General features: G+C 39.3%; 1 long non-coding RNA gene and 1 pseudogene across 1 annotated transcript in view; both read left to right on the top strand.

Moving 5' to 3' along the window:
* Positions 1 to 18,621, top strand: part of LOC132344230 (uncharacterized) — a 68,123-nt gene that overhangs the window by 18,874 nt on the left and 30,628 nt on the right. The gene's annotated exons all lie outside the window — the stretch shown is intronic.
* On the top strand, positions 5,641 to 6,690 carry LOC514503 (glyceraldehyde-3-phosphate dehydrogenase-like; annotated as a pseudogene).

Genomic DNA, 18,621 nt, shown 5'->3' on the forward strand with positions numbered 1-18,621 from the left:
GTGATCTTCCCAGATCAGGGATCAAACCCATGTCTCCAGCATTGGCAGACAAATTCTTTACCATTGAGCCACCAGGGAAGTCCCTGTCCTTCCCTTCCTGACTTAACTTCACTTAGTATGATAATCTCTAGTTCCATCTATGTTGCTGCAAATGGCATTATTGCGTTTATTTTCATGACTGAGTAGTACCCTCATATGTGTGTGTGTGTGTGTGCCTTTGTGTATGGATATCAGTTCATTTCAGTTCAGTTCAGTTCAGTTACTCAGTCGTGTCCACTTCCTTGCAACCCCATGGACTGCAGCAGGCCAGGCTTCCCTGTCCATCACCAACTCCTGGAGTTTACTCAAACTCATGTCCATTGAGTCAGTGATGCCATCCAACAAGCTCATCCTCCATTGCCCCTTCTCCTCCTGCCCTCAATCTTTCCCAGCATCAGGGTCTTTTCATTTGAGTCAACTCTTCACATCAGGGGGCCAAAGTATGGAGTTTCTGTTTCGTCATCAGTCCTTCCAATGAATATTCAGGGCTGATTTCCTTTAGGATGAATTGATTGGATCTCCTTGCTGTCCAAGGGACTCTCAAAAGTCTTCTCTAACACCACAGTTCAAAAGCATCAATTCTACGGTGCTCAACTTTCTTTATAGTCCAACTCTCACATCCAAACATGACTGCTGGAAAAACCATAACTTTGAGTAGATGGACCTTTGTTGGCAAAGTAATGTCTCTGCTTTTTAATATGCGGTCTAGGTTGGTCATAACTTTTCTTCCAAAGAGCAAGCATCTTTTAATTTCATGGCTGCAGTCATAAATTACAGTGATTTTGGAGCCCCAGAAAATAAAGTCTGTCACTGTTTCCACTGTTTCCCCATCTATTTGCCATGAAGTGAGGACTGGATGTCATGATCTTCATTTTCTGAATGTTGAGTTTTAAGCCAACTTTTTCATTCTCCTCTTTCACTTTCATCAAGAGGCTCTTTAGTTCTTCACTTTCTGCCATAAGGGTGGTGTCATCTGCCTATCTGAGGTTATTGATATTTCTCCTGGCAATCTTGATTCCAGCTTGTGCTTCATCCAGTCTGGCATTTCTCATGATGTACTCTGCATATAAGTTAAATAAGCAGGGTGACAATATACAGTCTTGACATACTCCTTTCCCAATTTGGAACCAGTCTATTGTTCCATGAACAGTTCTGTTGCTTCTTGACCTGTTTACAAATTTCTCAGGAGGCAGGTCAGGTGGTCTGGTATTCCCATTTATTGAAGAATTTTCCACAGTTTGTTGTGATGCACACAGTCGAAGGCTGTGGCATTGTCAATATAGCAAAAGTAGATGTCTTTCTGTAACTCTCTTGCTTTTTTGATGATCCAGCAGATGTTGGCAATTTGATATTTGGTTCCTCTGCCTTTCCTAAATCCAGCTTGCCTATTTGGAAGTTCATGGTTCACATACTTTTGCAGCCTGGCTTGGAAAATTTTGAGCATTACTTTGCTAGCATGTGAGATGAGTGCAATTTTGCAACCCCACCATACAGCCTCCAGAACTTATACAGGACTGGGAAACAGACTCTTGGAGGGCACAAACAAAACCTTTCATGTATGTGTATAAGCTTCCCCAATGACTCTGCCTGCAACACAGGAGATATAGGAGATGCAAGTTCAATACCTGGGTCAGGAACATTCCTTGGAGAAGGAAATGGCAACCCACTCCAGATTCTTTCATGAAAAGTTCCATGGACAGAGGAGTCTGGTGGGCTACAGTCTAAAGGATTGCAAAGAGTTGAGTATAACTGAGCAAATAAGCATGTGCACACATGCACAAACACGTATATGACATCTTATTTTTCCATTTATCTGGTGATGAACATTTAGGTTGCTTCCACGTCTTGGCTATTGTAAATATTGCTTCTGTGAACATTGAGGTGCATATATCTTTTCAAATTAGAGTTTCCTCTGAATGTATGTCCAGGACTAGAATTTCTGGATCACAGGCAACTCTATGTTTAGTTTTTTGAAGAACTTTCATGTTCTCTATAGTAGTTGCACCAGTTTACATTCCTATCAACAGTGTAGGAAGATTTCCTTTTCTCCATACCCCCTCCAGAATTTGTTATTTGTAGACTTTTTAAAGATGATCATCCTGACAGGTGTGGGATGGTAAAAATGAGATACAGTCTTGATAATATATCGCCATGACAGTGCCTGAGCTGAGAAGGATGAAGTGAACATAGGAGGAATGTTCATCTTAGCAGGTTAGAATACAGAGAAGGAACTTCGTCATGGAGTTCAGTACTGTAGTGAGGGTGTATACTGCTTACAAACAAAGCAAAAACAGATAAACATACAAACATCCCTAAGAATTCTGTAGCCCAGAATGAAATTTCCTGTGCAGTCTAGTAGGAGATAACTAATTTACTTTGACCTTAAGGGAAATATTTATTCCCAAACTATTTTAATCTAGGATTACTAAATATACCCCACTAATAAAAAATCTGACTGCATAAATATCTTCCTGCTGGAAAATGTTTACTGCATTAGGAATTCAGGTAACCCCATCATTAAGAAGGCATATTTTCCTTTACATGCAGCAACATATGGAATCCTGGCTTATTTGTCTCTCAAAGTTTAGTTTGGGGAACTCTGCTACCAGGAGGTAAATGCATCTAGAGAATAAAAGCATCATAGTCTCTGGAGAGGAGAAACCCACTGAGACCCTATTTCAAAGTAATCCAGAGTGATTCTGTTTTTTAAACTGTTTTTTCTTTTCCTCAGCTTGGCCATTGATCATTTGGGTATAAGGTCCCTGAGCTAAATGCAGTAAGGCAGGCTTACATAAAACAAATTTAGATTTGTTTTTCATTAAGGGGCTAATAGGATCAGAAGAAAACACATATATTTTAATAAAAGTCACAGAAAAACAAATCAGAGTCATAAAAACATCATGGAAACCAAATTTCCACCATCTGTGCACACACTATATTTAGCAGTGCCCTACCTGGGTGGCAAAAAAAGTATCTGATCTTGATATTCTCAGATCAATATGCACAATGATGTTGCCATCAAAGAAACCAATAAGGTCCACAGCAAAGCCCCCCAAAACACACTTTGTATCTTATATGTGAAGTCTCTAACATTCAGATAAATATCATATGATTGAATACTGACTTGAATAATTGCTAGTAGAGTGAGTTCAGGGGGAAACATCGCTTGTCCTTTTAACCTCCAATTTCTTTTTCAACAAAATACAGATAGGGAGGAACTGAGAATAATAACTGAAGAGTGTAAAAATGTATAAGGATTAAATGAAATATATAGAAAACACTTGGAACCATGCTTGAAATATAGTAAGCCTTTATAAAAGATGCCTACCATTATTTTTTTCAATCAGTAGTCGTTACAATGAAAATTTAACCACAGCCAGAAAACCCACTTTCCCTAAACTATTTCATTCCTTTTTTAAAGAACATCTACCATGTACCAACCCTAGGCAATGGGTGCTGAAATGAATAAAATATGCTTTCTACTTTTCAGAAGCTCATTTTCTACCAAAGGACCTGCAAGCTAATAACTATAAGCAATATGATGGAAACTCTGATATGCCACATAAAAATGTTAAAGGAAACACAGTTAGAAAGCTTGAAGTAAAAGTTCCAGAGAGAAGCCGCATCTTGGTCAGGGTCCAGGGGCACACACAGGATTGGAGACACATGACTGAAGCCCTGAGCAAACATGGAACACCAGAACATAAGTTCCAAGATTGCACCTTTCTTCTCTTCAACTCATGATTTCTTATCTTCTATTAGCAACAACCTGGGGCTCCTGAGAAAGACAGAAGCAGCGTGAAGACCTTAATTCAGTGTTTACAGCAGCAGTTACAAAAATGTGGCCCATGGAGCCCTAGGGGGTCTTTAAAATTCTTTTAATAGGTTTGTCAGCAAAGACTATTTTTTTAGAAATGTAAGATATTTTTGTCCTTTTTTTCTGTGCTCATATTTTCCCTGATGATGCAAAAACAGTAACGGATGAACTGTTGGTGCTACAGCCTGAGTCAGCATAGTGGCACCAAAGTCTATTAATAGCCAGGATATTCTTCACTTAAATTGCTCTGAAGAAGAAGTAAAATTATTACATTAAATCTTAACTCCTTTTTATATTTGGGGCAATTAAACCAGAAGTATACATAAAACACATCTATTGCAAATAAGAGTATGATAGTTGCCTCAAGAAAAAACACATACTTGCTTGTTTGAGTTACAAGCTAAGTCAACCACCTTTTTATAAAAAAAAATAAAATACAATTTTTAGTTGAAAAGAACTAAAAACAGATAACCATGTTTAGACTTTGATGTTTAGACATTGTTTTTTTCAAATTGGTGTGAAGGAAACGTATCACTTCTAAATTTGGTAGAGCAGACTACTAAGGGAATGTAAGATGATGTTGTAAAGGAAGTTTGAGGTCAGGTTGCAAAATATTAAGGAGTTCAAGCAGTGTTCAGTAGGAAAATGTGAAAACACACACACACACACACACACACTAAAACTTAGGAGCAGGGAATATCAAACTGACATTCTAGAGTAGCAATGGTTTGGTCAATGGTTTGGTGTTGAGAGATTGGGTCATGAACTAGGAAGCTACTGCTGCAAACCAGGTGCAGGAAGGTGAAGGTGTGAAGGAGACACGTGGCAAGAATGTGGTAGAGTGAAGGCACAATCTGATAGTACTAGGTTAGCCACAAGGGCATGTTGCTAGTTTGTGTTCCATTTTAGTGTCTCACTTGAGAATAATTGTCAATTCTTACATATTGATAAACAAAGATAATTGAGATTTATGTTTAACAACTTATAATTCATCCACCATCGTTGTTTGTGTTCTGTTGTGCTTGAACTGTTTGTATTTTTATTTTTTCTCTTTGGTCCTACTTCTTTTGTGATGTTAAAACATTCAGGTAGCCATGACATAAAGGGGCAACTGTGTACTAGATAAACACAAGAGACTAGACAAACACAAAAGATGCTCCCCAAACAGATTTAGGTCTGAAGCAGAAAACAGATGATACATTTGAGTTAATAATTCAAGACTTTTTACTTACACAATAATTATACTAAAATTTGGTGGCAGGACTGGATGAAGCACAAGCTGGAATCAAGATCGGCATGAGAAATGTCAAACCTCAGATACGCAGATGACACCACCCTTATGGCAGAAAGCAAAGAAGAGCTAAAGAGCCTCTTGATGAAGTGCAAGAGGAAAGTGAAAAAATGGGCTGAAAACTCAACACTCAAAGGACGAAGATCATGGCATTGGGTCCCATCACTTCATGGCAAATAGATGGGGAAACAATGGAAACAGTGACAGACTTTATTTTGGGGGGCTCCAAAATCATTGCAGATGGTGACTGCAGCCATGAAATTAAAAGACTCACACTCCTTGGAAGAAAAGCTATGACCAAGCTTGACAGCATATTAAAAAGCAGAGACATTACTTTGCCAATAAAGGTCCATCTAGTCAAAGCTATGGTTTTCCCAGTAGTCATGTATGGATGTGAGAGTCAGACTGTAAAGAAAGCTGAGGCTGTCTATACCAACCCATTCAACAGACAACCGCATCTTTGGTGCTGTGCCAGCCACATCTCTGAGACAAGATGGTGAAGGTTGGAGTGAACGGATTTGGCCTGTTTGGGCGCCTGGCCACCAGGGCTGCTTTTAACTCTGGCAAAGTGGACATCATCGCCATCAATGACCCCCTTCATTGACCTTCACTACATGGTCTACATGTTCCAGTATGATTCCATCCATGGTGAGTTTCACGACACAGTCAAGGCAGAGAATGGGAAGCTCGTCATTGATGGAAAGGCCATCACCATTTTCCAGGAGCAAGATCCTGCCATCATCAAGTGCGGTGATGCTGGTGCTGCGTATGTGGTGGAGTCCACTGGTGTCTTCACTACCATGGAGAAGGCTAGGGCTTACTTGAAGGGTGGAAACCAAGAGGGTCATCATCTCTGCACCTTCTACCGATCCCCCCAAGTTTGTGATGGGCGTGAACCACGAGAGGTATGACAACTCCCTCAAGATTGTCAGCAATGCCTCCTGCACCACCAACTGCTTGGCCGCCCTGGCAAAAGTCATCCATAACTACTTTGGCATCGTGGAGGGACTCATGACCACCATCCACGTCATCACTGCCACCCAGAAGACCGTGGATGGGCCCTCCGGGATGCTATGGCGTGATGGCCGAGGGGCTGCCCAGAAAATCATCCCTACTTCTACCAGTGCTGCCAAGGCCATGGGCAAGGTCCTCCCTGAGTTCAATGGGAATCTCCCCTGCGTGGCCTTCCATCCCCACCCCCAAGGTGTCCATTGTGGATCTGACCTGCCACCTAAAGAAACCTGCCAAGTATAATGAGATCAAGATGGTGAAGATCAAGGTGGTGAAGCAGGCATTGCAGGGCCCCCTCAAGGGCATTCTAGGCTACACTGAGGACCAGGTTGTCTCCTGAGACTTTAGCAGCGACACTTACTCTTTACCTTTGATGCTGTAGCTTGTACTGCCCTCAGTGACCACTTCGTTAAGCTCATTTCATGGTACGACAATGAATTAGGCTACAGCAACAGGGTGGTGGACCTCATGGTCCACATGGCCTCCATGGAGTAAGGTCCCTGGACCCCCAGCCCCAGCAAGAGCACGAGAGGAAGAGAGAATACTCAGCTGCTGGGGAGTCCTTGCCCCATCTCCATCCTCACCACACTGAGAATCTCCTGACCTCCAAACAGTTTCCATCCCTGAAGCCCTGAGGAAAGGGAGGGGCTTAGGGAAACTTGCTTTGTTGTGTACCATCAATAAAGGATCCTATACCCCCCCCCCAAAAAAAAGAGCTGAGAGACAAAGAATCGATGCTTTTGAATTGTGGTGTTGGAGAAGACTCTTGGGAGTCCCTTGGACAGCAAGGAAATTCAACTAGTCCATCCAAAAGGAAATAAGTCCTGAATGTTCATTAGAAGGACTGATGCTGAAACTCCAATACTTTGGCCACCTAATGGGAAGAGCTGACTCATTGGAAAAGACCCTATGCTGGGAAAAATTGAAGGCAGGAGGAGAAGAGGACATCAGAGGATGAGATGATTGGATGGCATCACCAACTTGATGGACATGAATTTGAGTAAACTCCAGGAGCTGGTGATGGACAGGGAAGCCTGGTGTGCTGCAGTCCATGGGGTTGCAAAGAGTTGGACACGACTGAGCAATTGAACTAACTAACTTGGTGTCAGGGCAGGAAAAATATACAGAATAGGTTGATAATCCTGATTTCTTATGACAGTAGAGAAGTTAAGAGACCTAATTCTAAAATGGGAGAAAAAGTTCCACAAAGGGAAAAATGGTGTGGAGAAGATTAGTGGCTTTTGAAAGAAGGACACAGATTATGTGCTATAGAAGGAGTTAAGTAAAAAAAATATATGACCTTACTCCTGTCTCTCTTTTCAGTCTTCACTTGGGGCTCTGAATGGCCAAACTCACGGAGAATCTGAATTTCACTGATATATCAGCACCCAGGGCAGACAGCAAGGTAGAAAGGGTAGACACATCTAATTGTATAAGCAGAAGGCCAAGCTAGTTTACTTTGAGAATGTTTGACTTCACAAAAGCCAGCATCAGATGAGATGGCAGAACAAAACCTGTAATATGATAATTTACATATCTAAATTAAATATACATATATATTGCCTGGAGAAACCCCATGGACAGAGGATCCTGGTGGGCTACAGTTCATGGGGTTGCAAAGAGTCAGATACAGTGTGTATATAATACACACATATATATGTGTATTTCACTTTCTATAATAATTGGTTTAAAGTCAGCAGTCACAAGAACTAAGATTCTTAATCAAATTACCAGAAACACAATATCCCTCTAGAGCAGGGTTTCTCAACCTCCACACTATCCATATTATGGCAGGATGGTTCTTGGTTGTGGAGGCTATCCTGTAATTTGTAAGATGTCTAGCAGCCACCCTGGCCTCCACTCACTAAATGCCCCTGGCACCTGACCTGCCCAGTGGTGACAACCAAAAATGTCTCCAATACTGTCAAAAATCTCCTGTGGGGTTTGGGGGGAAAGACACCCTTCAGTCATTCTTCCTTCACTGAGAAGCATTAAACCTTCAGTCTAGGCCTCCAGAGAACACTAGACCATGCAGTCCATTTCAACATAGTAACTTGAGTAATCTAAGATGAACCTGTGTAGATTATACTAAATCTCACTCAAGAAGATTAGCTTGATTAATTTAAATATGCTTCCAGGTATATTTAAATACACAATCCCCAGGTCTAGAAAAAGAAAATATATTTAATTTTGAAAATCACAAAGGTATATATAAATATATATACATTTATAAAATGTATGTATGGAAGAATGAGAGATTCAAGGCTTTAGTTAAAGGAGCTGCCATGTCAGAAGTCATATCATTCATAATCACTTCCATTTCATTATCACAGAAGTTTTTGACATTGTCAAGTGGACTGTGAAAAAGTGAACTGTCTGGTACTGGACCTACATTTGAAATGTCAGTGACAGCTGGCAGCTTGTTTGAGGTGGCTGTAACATAGGATAAGGACATCCCAGAAGCCATGTCTTGGGCAGTTCTTGGAAGGAGACTGTACTGAAGAGAAAAAAGATTTTCATATCTGTCTCTCAACCCAGACTCCCAGCTCTTAGGTAAGAGGGACGTCTCTGCTTGTTAAAACCGATAGCTTCTGATTAAAAACAGGAAAGGAATCATTTGACCTGATCAGTGGGGGCCAGAATTATCAAGAAAAGTAATCAGGGAGAAACAGGGTTTTAGGAACAAATACTACTTAATCTCCATTGCTTTTTGCTTCTCTTCTTTTCACAGCTATTTGTAAGGCCTCCTCAGACAGCCATTTTGCTTTTTTGCATTTCTTTTTCTTTGGGATGGTCTTGACTCCTGTCTCCTGTACAATGTCATGAACCTCCGTCCATAATTCATCAGGCACTCTGTCTATCAGATCTAGTTCCTTAAATCTATTTCTCACTTCCACTGTATAGTCATAAGCAATTTGATTTAGGTTATACTTGAAAGGTCTAGGGGTTTTTCCCACTTTCTTCAATTTAACTCTGAATTTGGCAATAAGGAGTCCATGCTCTGAGCCACAGTCAACGCCTAGTATTGTTTTTGCTGACTGTATAGAGCTTCTCCATCTTTGGCTGCAGAGTATAATCAATCTGATTTCGGTGTTGACCATCTGGTGATGTCCTTGTGTAGAGTCTTCTCTTGTGTTGTTGGAAGAGGGTGTTTGCTATGACCAGTGCATTCTCTTGGCAGAACTCTATTAGCTTTTGACCTGCTTCATTCTGTACTCCAAAGCCAAATTTGCGTGTTAACTCCAGGTGTTTCTAGACTTCCTACTTTTGCATTCCAGTCCCCTATAATGAAAAGGGCATCATTTCGGGGTGTTCTAGAATGTCTTATAGATCTTCATAGAACCGTTCAACTTCAGCTTCTTCAGTATTACTGGTCAGGGCATAGACTAGGATCACCGTGATATTGAATGGTTTGCCTTGGAAACGAACAGAGATCATTCTGTCGTTTATGAGATTGCATCCAAGTACTGCATTTTGAACTCTTTTGTTGACCATGATGGCTACTCCATTTCTTCTAAGGGATTCTTGCCCACAGTAGTAGATATAATGGTCATCTGAGTTAAATTCACCCATTCCAGTCCATCTTAGTTCGCTGATTCCTAGAATGTCTATGTTCACTCTTGCCATCTCCTGTTTGACCACTTCCAATTTGCCTTGATTCATGGACCTAACATTCCAGGTTCCTATGCAATATTACTCTTTACAGCATCAGACCTTGCTTCTATCACCCACCCATCCAACAACTGGATGTTGTTTCTGCTTTGGCTCTATCACTTCATTCTTTCTGGAGTTATCTCTCCAGTAGCATATTGGGCACCTACTGACCTGGGGAGTACATCTTTCAGTATCCTATCATTTTGCCTTTTCATACTGTTCATGGGGTTCTCAAGGAAAGAATACTGAAGTGGTTTGCCATTCCCTTCTCCAGTGGACCACATTCTGTCAGACCTCTCCACCATGACTGCCCATCTTGGGTGGCCCCACACGGCATGGCTTACTTTCATTGAATTAGACAAGGCTGTGGTCCATGTGAACTTCCAGATGTTCAAGCTGGTTTTAGAAAAGGCAGAGGAACCAGAAATCAAATTGCCAACATCTGTTGGATCATCAAAAAAGCAAGAGAGTTCCAGAAAAACATCTATTTCTGCTTTATTGACTATCCCAAAGCCTTTGACTGTGTGGATCACAATAAACTGTGGAAAATTCTGAAAGAGATGGGAATACCAGACCACCTGACCTGCCTCCTGAGAAACCTGTATGCAGGTCAGGAAGCAACAGTTAGAACTGGACATGGAACAACAGACTGGTTCCAAATAGGAAAAGGAGTACATCAAGGCTGTATATTGTCACCCTGCTTATTTAACTTATATGCAGAGTACATCATGAGAAACACTGGGCTGGAAGAAGCACAAGCTGGAATAAAGATTGCTGGGAGAAATATCAATAACCTCAGATATGCAGATAATACCACCCTTATGGCAGAAAGTGAAGAAGAACTAAAAAGCCTCTTGATGAAAGTGAAAGAGGAGAGTGAAAAAGTTGGCTTAAAGCTCAACATTCAGAAAACGAGGATCATGGCATCTGGTCCCATCACTTCATGGGAAATAGATGGGGAAAGAGTGGAAACAGTGTCATACTTTATTTTTCTGGGCTCCAAAATCACTGCAGATGGTGACTGCAGCCATGAAATTAAAAGACACTTACTCCTTGGAAGGAAAGTTATGACCAATCTAGATAGTATATTAAAAAGCAGAGATATTACTTTGCCTACAAAGATTCATCTAGTCAAGTGTATGGTTTTTCCAGTCATGTATGGATGTGAGAGCACCGAATAATTGATGGTTTTGAACTGTGGTGTTGGAGAACACTCTTGAGAGTTCCTTGGACTGCAAGGAGATCCAGCCAGTCCATTCTAAACGAGATCAGTCCTGGGTGTTCTTTGGAAGGACTATGCTAAAGCTGAAAGTCCAATACTTTGGCCACCTGATGCGAAGAGTTGATTGGAAGAGACCCTGATCTGGGAGGGATTGGGGGCAGGAGGAGAAGGGGACAGCAGAGGATTAGATGGCTGGATGGCATCACCGACTCAATGGACGTGAGTCTGAGTGAACTCCGGGAGTTGGTGATGGACAGGGATGCCTGGTGTGCTGCGATTCATGGGGTCGCAAAGAGTTGGACATGACTGAGCGACTGAACTGAATTGAACTGAACTGAATTAATATTTTGTACTGGCATCGTAAATCAATTTTTTTCACTGGAAGTAGTATGAAAGTAAACTGCTCTCTTGGTTTCCATTATGATCATTTGCTTTGAAGTGTAGGACAAACAGAAGACTTCCTGTTTGTAAAAATAAAGATAGTTCTAATAATCAATTTGAAAATAGTATGCATTTCTGCATCATAAATCTTCATCTCTCTTAGCTCATCTGTGATGTGTTTGCTCATTTGAGTGTTGGGTTTTTGCTTGTATCTGAGGGGTATTTGTTTGTTGTTATTTATATCTGGGTTGACATCTCCATCAGTGAGACACAAACTCTGGATTTGATATGCCTCATCCTTCACAACTTCTTTTCTGTCCTTTATTAATACAGAGGCTGAAAAAAACAGTACTCATCCTTCAAGCCCACCTACCAAAGATAGTTTGCTTAGGTTTAAACAATTAGATGTAATTGAAAGTTGCCTATTGGGGCTTTCAAGATCCCTGTTTTAAAAGGATTAAATTAGCTGACATATCTCTCATATCTTTTGCTCTCTTCTTTCTCTTCTGTGGGTAATCTATGGCTCTGGAAGTACACCATCCTTTTAGTAACCATAAAGTAAAAATCTTGAGAACAAATTACCTGAATGAAAAAGTAGAAGCAGGATTTGCTTTCCTTGGTTTCCCTGTGGCATTGCTATTCTTCTTTACTAGCTGGGACTCACTAGTCTTTGTTTTATAAGATTATTAAATTAAACTTTTTTTTCTTATGTTGAGACATGATTTTGGGGGGTTTTATATCATTGGCAGATGAGCAAATTAATCTAGGGAATAAGACTATCCTTAAGTTAATTGAGAAGCAGTTATATATCAGGCCAGTGGTCATTCAGAGAATGTGAATTTGTAGAAATTTACAGAAAATCTTCAGCAGTCACTGGACTTCCCATGAATCAAGACATGGAAGGTAATGTAATCATATCAGTGCATTAAGATATGGAGAATGTTTACATCTTACTCATATTGCACACATATTTTGTCTGTTTCATATTCATTGTATAAAATATAAATATGAATATATTTATTTCACTGGAATATAGGAGAGGAACATAAAAGGAAAGAAAATAGCTAACATTTTTCTATGTGGCAGAAATTATAAGGGACACTTTAAAAGCACATCATTTAATCTTTACAAGAACTTTATAGCATATGACTTATTATCTCGTGTTTTAGAGGAGAAAACTGGCATTTCCAGAGGTTAGGAAATGTGTCCATGGTTTTCAAATTAGCAAGTAAAATTACTCAAATTCCTCAAGTCAGATTTATTCCCCTAACACTTTACTGAAAGTGCTGTTGTCAAGGCCCCAAATAGCCTAAGCATTTTTGCTAAAATGAAGTCCTTTCTCTGTTCCCTTTTTGAGTTCTCATCAACATTCGCTACATGAATTTCCCACTTCTTCTCCCTGAATTCTGTCCTTCACCAGGTTTTTCATTATATTCATCTATTTCATTTCTCCCACTAGATTTGTTGTTACTTCATAGTCTTTGTAGTTTCCTGTGATATTTCCTTGTTAGCTTTACCATCTGGAAAGTTGAAATGACCTAGAGCTCAGGTTTTAGACCTCTTTTCTATCTTCTTCACTCTATTTGAAGATCTGACTCGATGGCCTGGCTTTAAATGTTATTTAAAAGTGGTTACTCACAAAGTTATCTTTCAAACTCAGTCTTTACTCCAGAAATTCAACTTGAATAGCCAGTGGGATATTTGACAGACTCACTTGGAGGCCTTCCTCTTCCTCTTCCCATGTTTTCTCCATCTTAGTAAATGTCAGCAACTCCCTTGGAGTATCTCAGACCAAAGCCTGGGCTTCATTCTTGACCTTAATCTTTCCCTTGCACCTGACATTCAATCTATTTGTAAATTATTACAATTCTCCTTCAAAGCACTATGTAGCATCTATAATGGAGTCATTTGGCGCCAGCTCTTCTATTAGCATCTTAGTTCAAGTCCCCATTCTTTCTTGGGTCAGTCCCAAATTATCTCTCCAGTTATATCTTTACTCCCTTTGCTATTTTCCTTTAACTGCTTCAGCAAATCACCACAAATGTGGTGGCTTAAACCAGTACAGATTTTATTATATTTCTGGAGGTGCGATGTCAAAATGGGTCTCACTGGGTAAAATCATGCAGTCAGCAGGAACACAATCCCTCCTGAAACTCTAGATGAGAATCTGTCCTCTTGCCTTTTTCATCTTCTAGGAAATTTGGCTGTGACTCCCTCTTCCATCTTCAAAGCCATCAGCATAGCATCTTCAGATATGTCTCTGACTCTGGCCTCCCTTCCTTCATCTTTTAAGGACCCTGGTGATGACATTGAACCCATCTGGATAATCCAGTCTAATCTCCTCTCAAGATCCTTAATACAATCACACCTTCAAAGTCCTTTTTTTTTTTTTTTTTTTGCAATATAAGGTGGCATGTGGCAAGGCATTATTCTGTCTACCACAGTCCTTTACAGTTTATTCTTCACACAGTGGTCAGCGTGTAAACTGTTCAGAGCCCCCCAGGTACTTTTCAATCAACTTCCTTCTCACTGTTCAGGGGTGGCGTGGTATCAGCAAGCCTGTGCTTGCATGCTTGCATCCTTCAAAGGCAGTCTCAGTTTCTTCCAGCCTTCTGTTAATGTCACTGGTTTTCAAACCAGCTAAGGGGACTCATTGTTCTGGTATCAGACCGTAGGGCTGAGGTTCCTAACATATGGCTGGAACCCCTCACTCCCCAGGGAGAATCCCCCTGCCCATGATATCTCCCTCCTTTTCTGTGTCTCCTGGTAAGGGCATGAGTCCTGACCCAATCACTTTTCTGCCTTTCTACCTTGCTCCCTGTGGATCTTTCTTTACAACCTTGGTTGTAGAGGAGCCTTTCTGTCCATCTCCAGGTTGTTTTCAGCAAGAGCTGTTCTACATATTCATGTATTTTGATGTGTTCATGGGGCAAGGTGAACAGGCCCACACATGTACATGCAGTTTCCATAGTTGCAATCAACATGTGCATGAAACTTTTGCTTTTAAAATAAATAAAACTTTGCCCTGTGTCTGTGGTCTTTATAAGTGATTATGTTGAATTACTCTGTTGATAATCTACAATTCGCTATGCTGTTACTTTGTATTATATCTTTCTGTTGTCCTAATTATATGGATAATTATATGTCTGCTTATCTACTCATTTCCTTATACTTTATTTTATTGGAGATAAGCTTATAATAAATTTTGAACACACTATAGGAACAATAATAATATGTATTTTATGGCTTTTGCTTTGTGTTTTATTATCTTTTTTTCTTAAGATATTTTATCAATTTAAACACTGCCTTAAAAAAATGTACATGATGTCACAAGCATCAAGAGCTTACAAAGAGTATCTTGTTTACTAAGTAATCTGGGAGTCAGCTCACTTTCAGTGCTTGAATTAGCCAAGAATCCATTTATTTGAATGTCACCCTTCAGTTCATTTCTCTCTTTAGGATTTGCTAAATCTGACTCTACCATGAGTTCAAAGCTTTGCTTTCTCTAGTTTTTAAATTATATATAATACCTGTATAATAAGATTACTACTGAAGCAAATTTTGAAATTCAGATCAGAGTTGGATTTGATTTCAAACATATATGCTAGAATGGCATTCTTCTTGCCACCATTTTGAATGTTTTAGTGGCAAGAATGAAAGTAAAACAGAATGTGTTGCCTGACTCTGTATATATTTTATAAAGAGAACTAAGGAAAACCTGTTTCGTAACACTTGAACTCTTATCCATTTCTCAACTGTGAGTGAATCAAGAGAGTAGAAATCACACTGTTAGAGAGATGTATTTGGAGAACTGTTCTGTGCTCTGAGTCCCTATGCACAGAGGGAAATAAGGCAGCCGCCTTCTGTCCCCTCATTTAGCTTCAAAGGTTCCACATGATTAAGCTTAAAATATAGTCCCTATAGTGATAATCACGAAGAACTGATGACTGACACAAATCTAAAAAAAATTTAAAAAGGTCATTAACTCAGTCAGCCTCTGTTCTGAGGAACCTAAATGGCAAGACATTGGTGATAGTTCCCAGAAAGTAAGTCTTGTTAGAATTACCCGCACTGCCAGCATTAGGGAAGGCTAAGTCTGCCTAATTGGAGTGGGTTGCTATTTACTACAGACACACTAATGTTAGGTACAGTTACTCTCATGGACGGAGGAGACTGGTGGGCTACAGTCCATAGGGTTGCAAAAAGTCAGACATTACTGAAGCAACTTAGCACGCACCCATGCTGAGTCCTTAGTACATCCTGTAGGCACCAGGCTAAGTGACACATTATGTATGTGATTCTGTTAGATCCTCACATGAGGATTAAAATGCATTAACCCATCAGTGCCCAGGGACCCCTCTGTAAGCTTGAACTTTCAATTGAGTCATCAGAGAAATGCAAAAATTTCAATGAATAAATTAATAACCATTAAAAAAAAAGTTAATATCTAAACACTTGAGTATTTAGAGTAATGCTCTAAATGCCTTGCCTACTTGAAATACTTAGTGTGGGACAATTTTGGTTCACAGAGTGATTAAAATATAGAAATAAATAAATGTAAATTGCAATTCAAACTAACATGTTCTGTCTTTTAAACTGCAGCAGCATATTTGTAGTGATTTTAGTAGCACGAAGCAGCTGGGGGAAAATCACGTATAGTTACACAGAGCTAGATTGAGCTACAAAGTTAACAGTTTGAAGAACATCCAAGATGGGTGTTTTGCAAGACCTTTATGACTGCGAAATGTTTTTTGTCAATTTCCAATTTTCTTCAGGCTCTCACCCACCTCTCCATCAGATATTCCATCTATATAAAGTTTAATCATAATCTTAGCTTTTACATGTTTTTCAATAAAGAGACATAGATTTCATCACATCATGAGATTTGAAGTGAATTAAGTAAGGCACAAAATCCTTTGGATTTGCCTGTTGGGCATTTAGCTAGGATCTCTCATGGCTTAAGGACCCACTTCTCCAATCATTCTCACAGAGCATACGATTAACAGAAGTTCAAATGGCTGCATACAAAGAGTGTGTTCAGTCAATGGGGTCTGACTCTTTGCGACCCCATAAACTGGGACCTGCCAGGCTCCTCTGTCCATGGAATTCTCCAGGCAAGAAAACTGGAGTGGATAGCTATTCCCTTCTCCAGGGGATCTTCCCAACACAGGGATCGAACCTGGGTCTCCCATATTACAGGATTAATCTCTGGGTTGGGAACATCCCCTGGAGAAGGGAATGGCTACCCACTCCAGTATTCTTGCCTGGAGAATTCTATGGACAGAGGAGCCTGGACGGCTACTGTCCACGGGCTCACCAAGAGTTGGATACAACTGAGTGACTTTCACGTCATTCAAGTGTTTTACAATATTGTGTTAGTTTCAGGAATACATCATAGTGATTCTGTATTTGTGCAGATTATTTTCCAGTATAGATTATTATAAGATAATGGATATAATCCCCTGTGCTATACAGTATATTCCTGTTGCTCATTTATTTCATACATATTAGTTTATATCTATTTATCCCACAACCCTAATTTGTCTCTCCTCTCTTCCTTCACTTCTTTGGTAACCATAACTTTGTTTTCTTGTCTGCGAGTCTGTGTCTGTTTTGTATATATATTGATTTGTATTATTTTGTAGATCCCCCATATAATTAATATCATATAGTTTTTGTCTTTCTCTAACTTAATCATGAAGGATGTTATTCTCCACGTCCATCCACATTGCTGCAAATGGCAGTATTTCTCCCTGTGTTGTGTCTGAGATGTATTCCATTGTTTATGTATACTAGTTCTTAATTTAATTTTCTGTTGATGAGCACTTGCATTGCTTCCACTTAGCTTCCACAATGAGCACTTGGCTATTGTAAATAGTGCTGCTGTGGACTTTGGGGTGTATCTTTTTGAATTAGTGTTTTTATTTTTTCTGGATCTGTACCCAGAAGTGGAATTGCTGAATGTATGGTAGTTTGAGTTTTAGATTTTTTAAGGAGACTACATACTGTTTTCCACAGTGACTGCACCAATTTACATTCCCATCAACAGTTTGCTAGTTTTCCCTTTTCCCCACATCCTAACATTTGTTATTTGTAGACTTTTTGATCATAGTTTACTTCTGCAGTCTTGATGTTGGTATCAAACGAACCCCAGAGTAGCTAGTGCACTAGTATAAGAACTTATGGTAAAATTGTTAACTTTATGATATAATTGCTAACTTATGATAACATTGATTATACAAGTTCTTAAAATCAGTCTTAAAATTCTTAAAATCAGTGGGCCAGTCCATGGATAGACTCTGACATATGATGTAGACATTTTTAATATAACACAACCCTTATGATTTAATAAAAATAGTATGTGTTCCTTATTTATTTATCAAAATAAGACCATTGCAAAAGTGTAAATTGTCAGCTCGTCAAAGGGAAGGAATCATGTTCTACTTATTTTTGTGTTTCCAGTATCCAGCAACATAGTTTCTCATGCACATTTGCACTTCATACAGAATCTCTACTGAAATATTTAGAATATTAGAATAACAGTAGAATATTTATCTTCATATCTTTTGTTGAATGTTGTCAATATGAAGATCTTATATTCATCAATATGCCATCTTCATTGTGAATTAACCAAATGCCAAGGATACGTTAAGCAACCACAACAAAGACAAAAGATTTTTTTTGTAAACTCTTGAAATGTGCTGCTTTGTATATCTTTCCTTTTTTTAAAAAAAATTTCTCTTCCTAATAAATAGCTCTTTCTTTCTTTTTAATAAATAGCTCTTTCAAACATGTCTGGATTTCACTTATTTCATTTCCCTCATTCCAATTAGATTTAGCAAATCCCAACATGAACTAAAAGCTTTTTAGAAGCTAAAAATCTGAAATGATTTCTGATAAAAGTGATGGAAAAAATATTATGACACCATTAACTATTCTTTTTCCCCAAGGATATTCATAGGGCTTTTAAATGTTACCATCAATGCATGTTTATGCTACTGTAAAGTATAAGAGCTCATACTGAAAGAAGAAAAGCTATTTTAACCACATAACGTAATAAACTTTTCTAAAATGGTCCTTTGATTAGCTGTTTAACCACATCTGATAGAGATTGCTGTGATGAGATTCAAGTTCCAAATTCCTTGACTCAGTGCGTGTGATGGGTTGAGGGAGGAAGTTAGTCAAAACATTTTATCCAACAAATAG

This window comes from Bos taurus, chromosome 29 (genome assembly GCF_002263795.3).
Source record: "Bos taurus isolate L1 Dominette 01449 registration number 42190680 breed Hereford chromosome 29, ARS-UCD2.0, whole genome shotgun sequence".
In the NCBI taxonomy this organism is placed as follows: Eukaryota; Metazoa; Chordata; class Mammalia; order Artiodactyla; family Bovidae; genus Bos; species Bos taurus.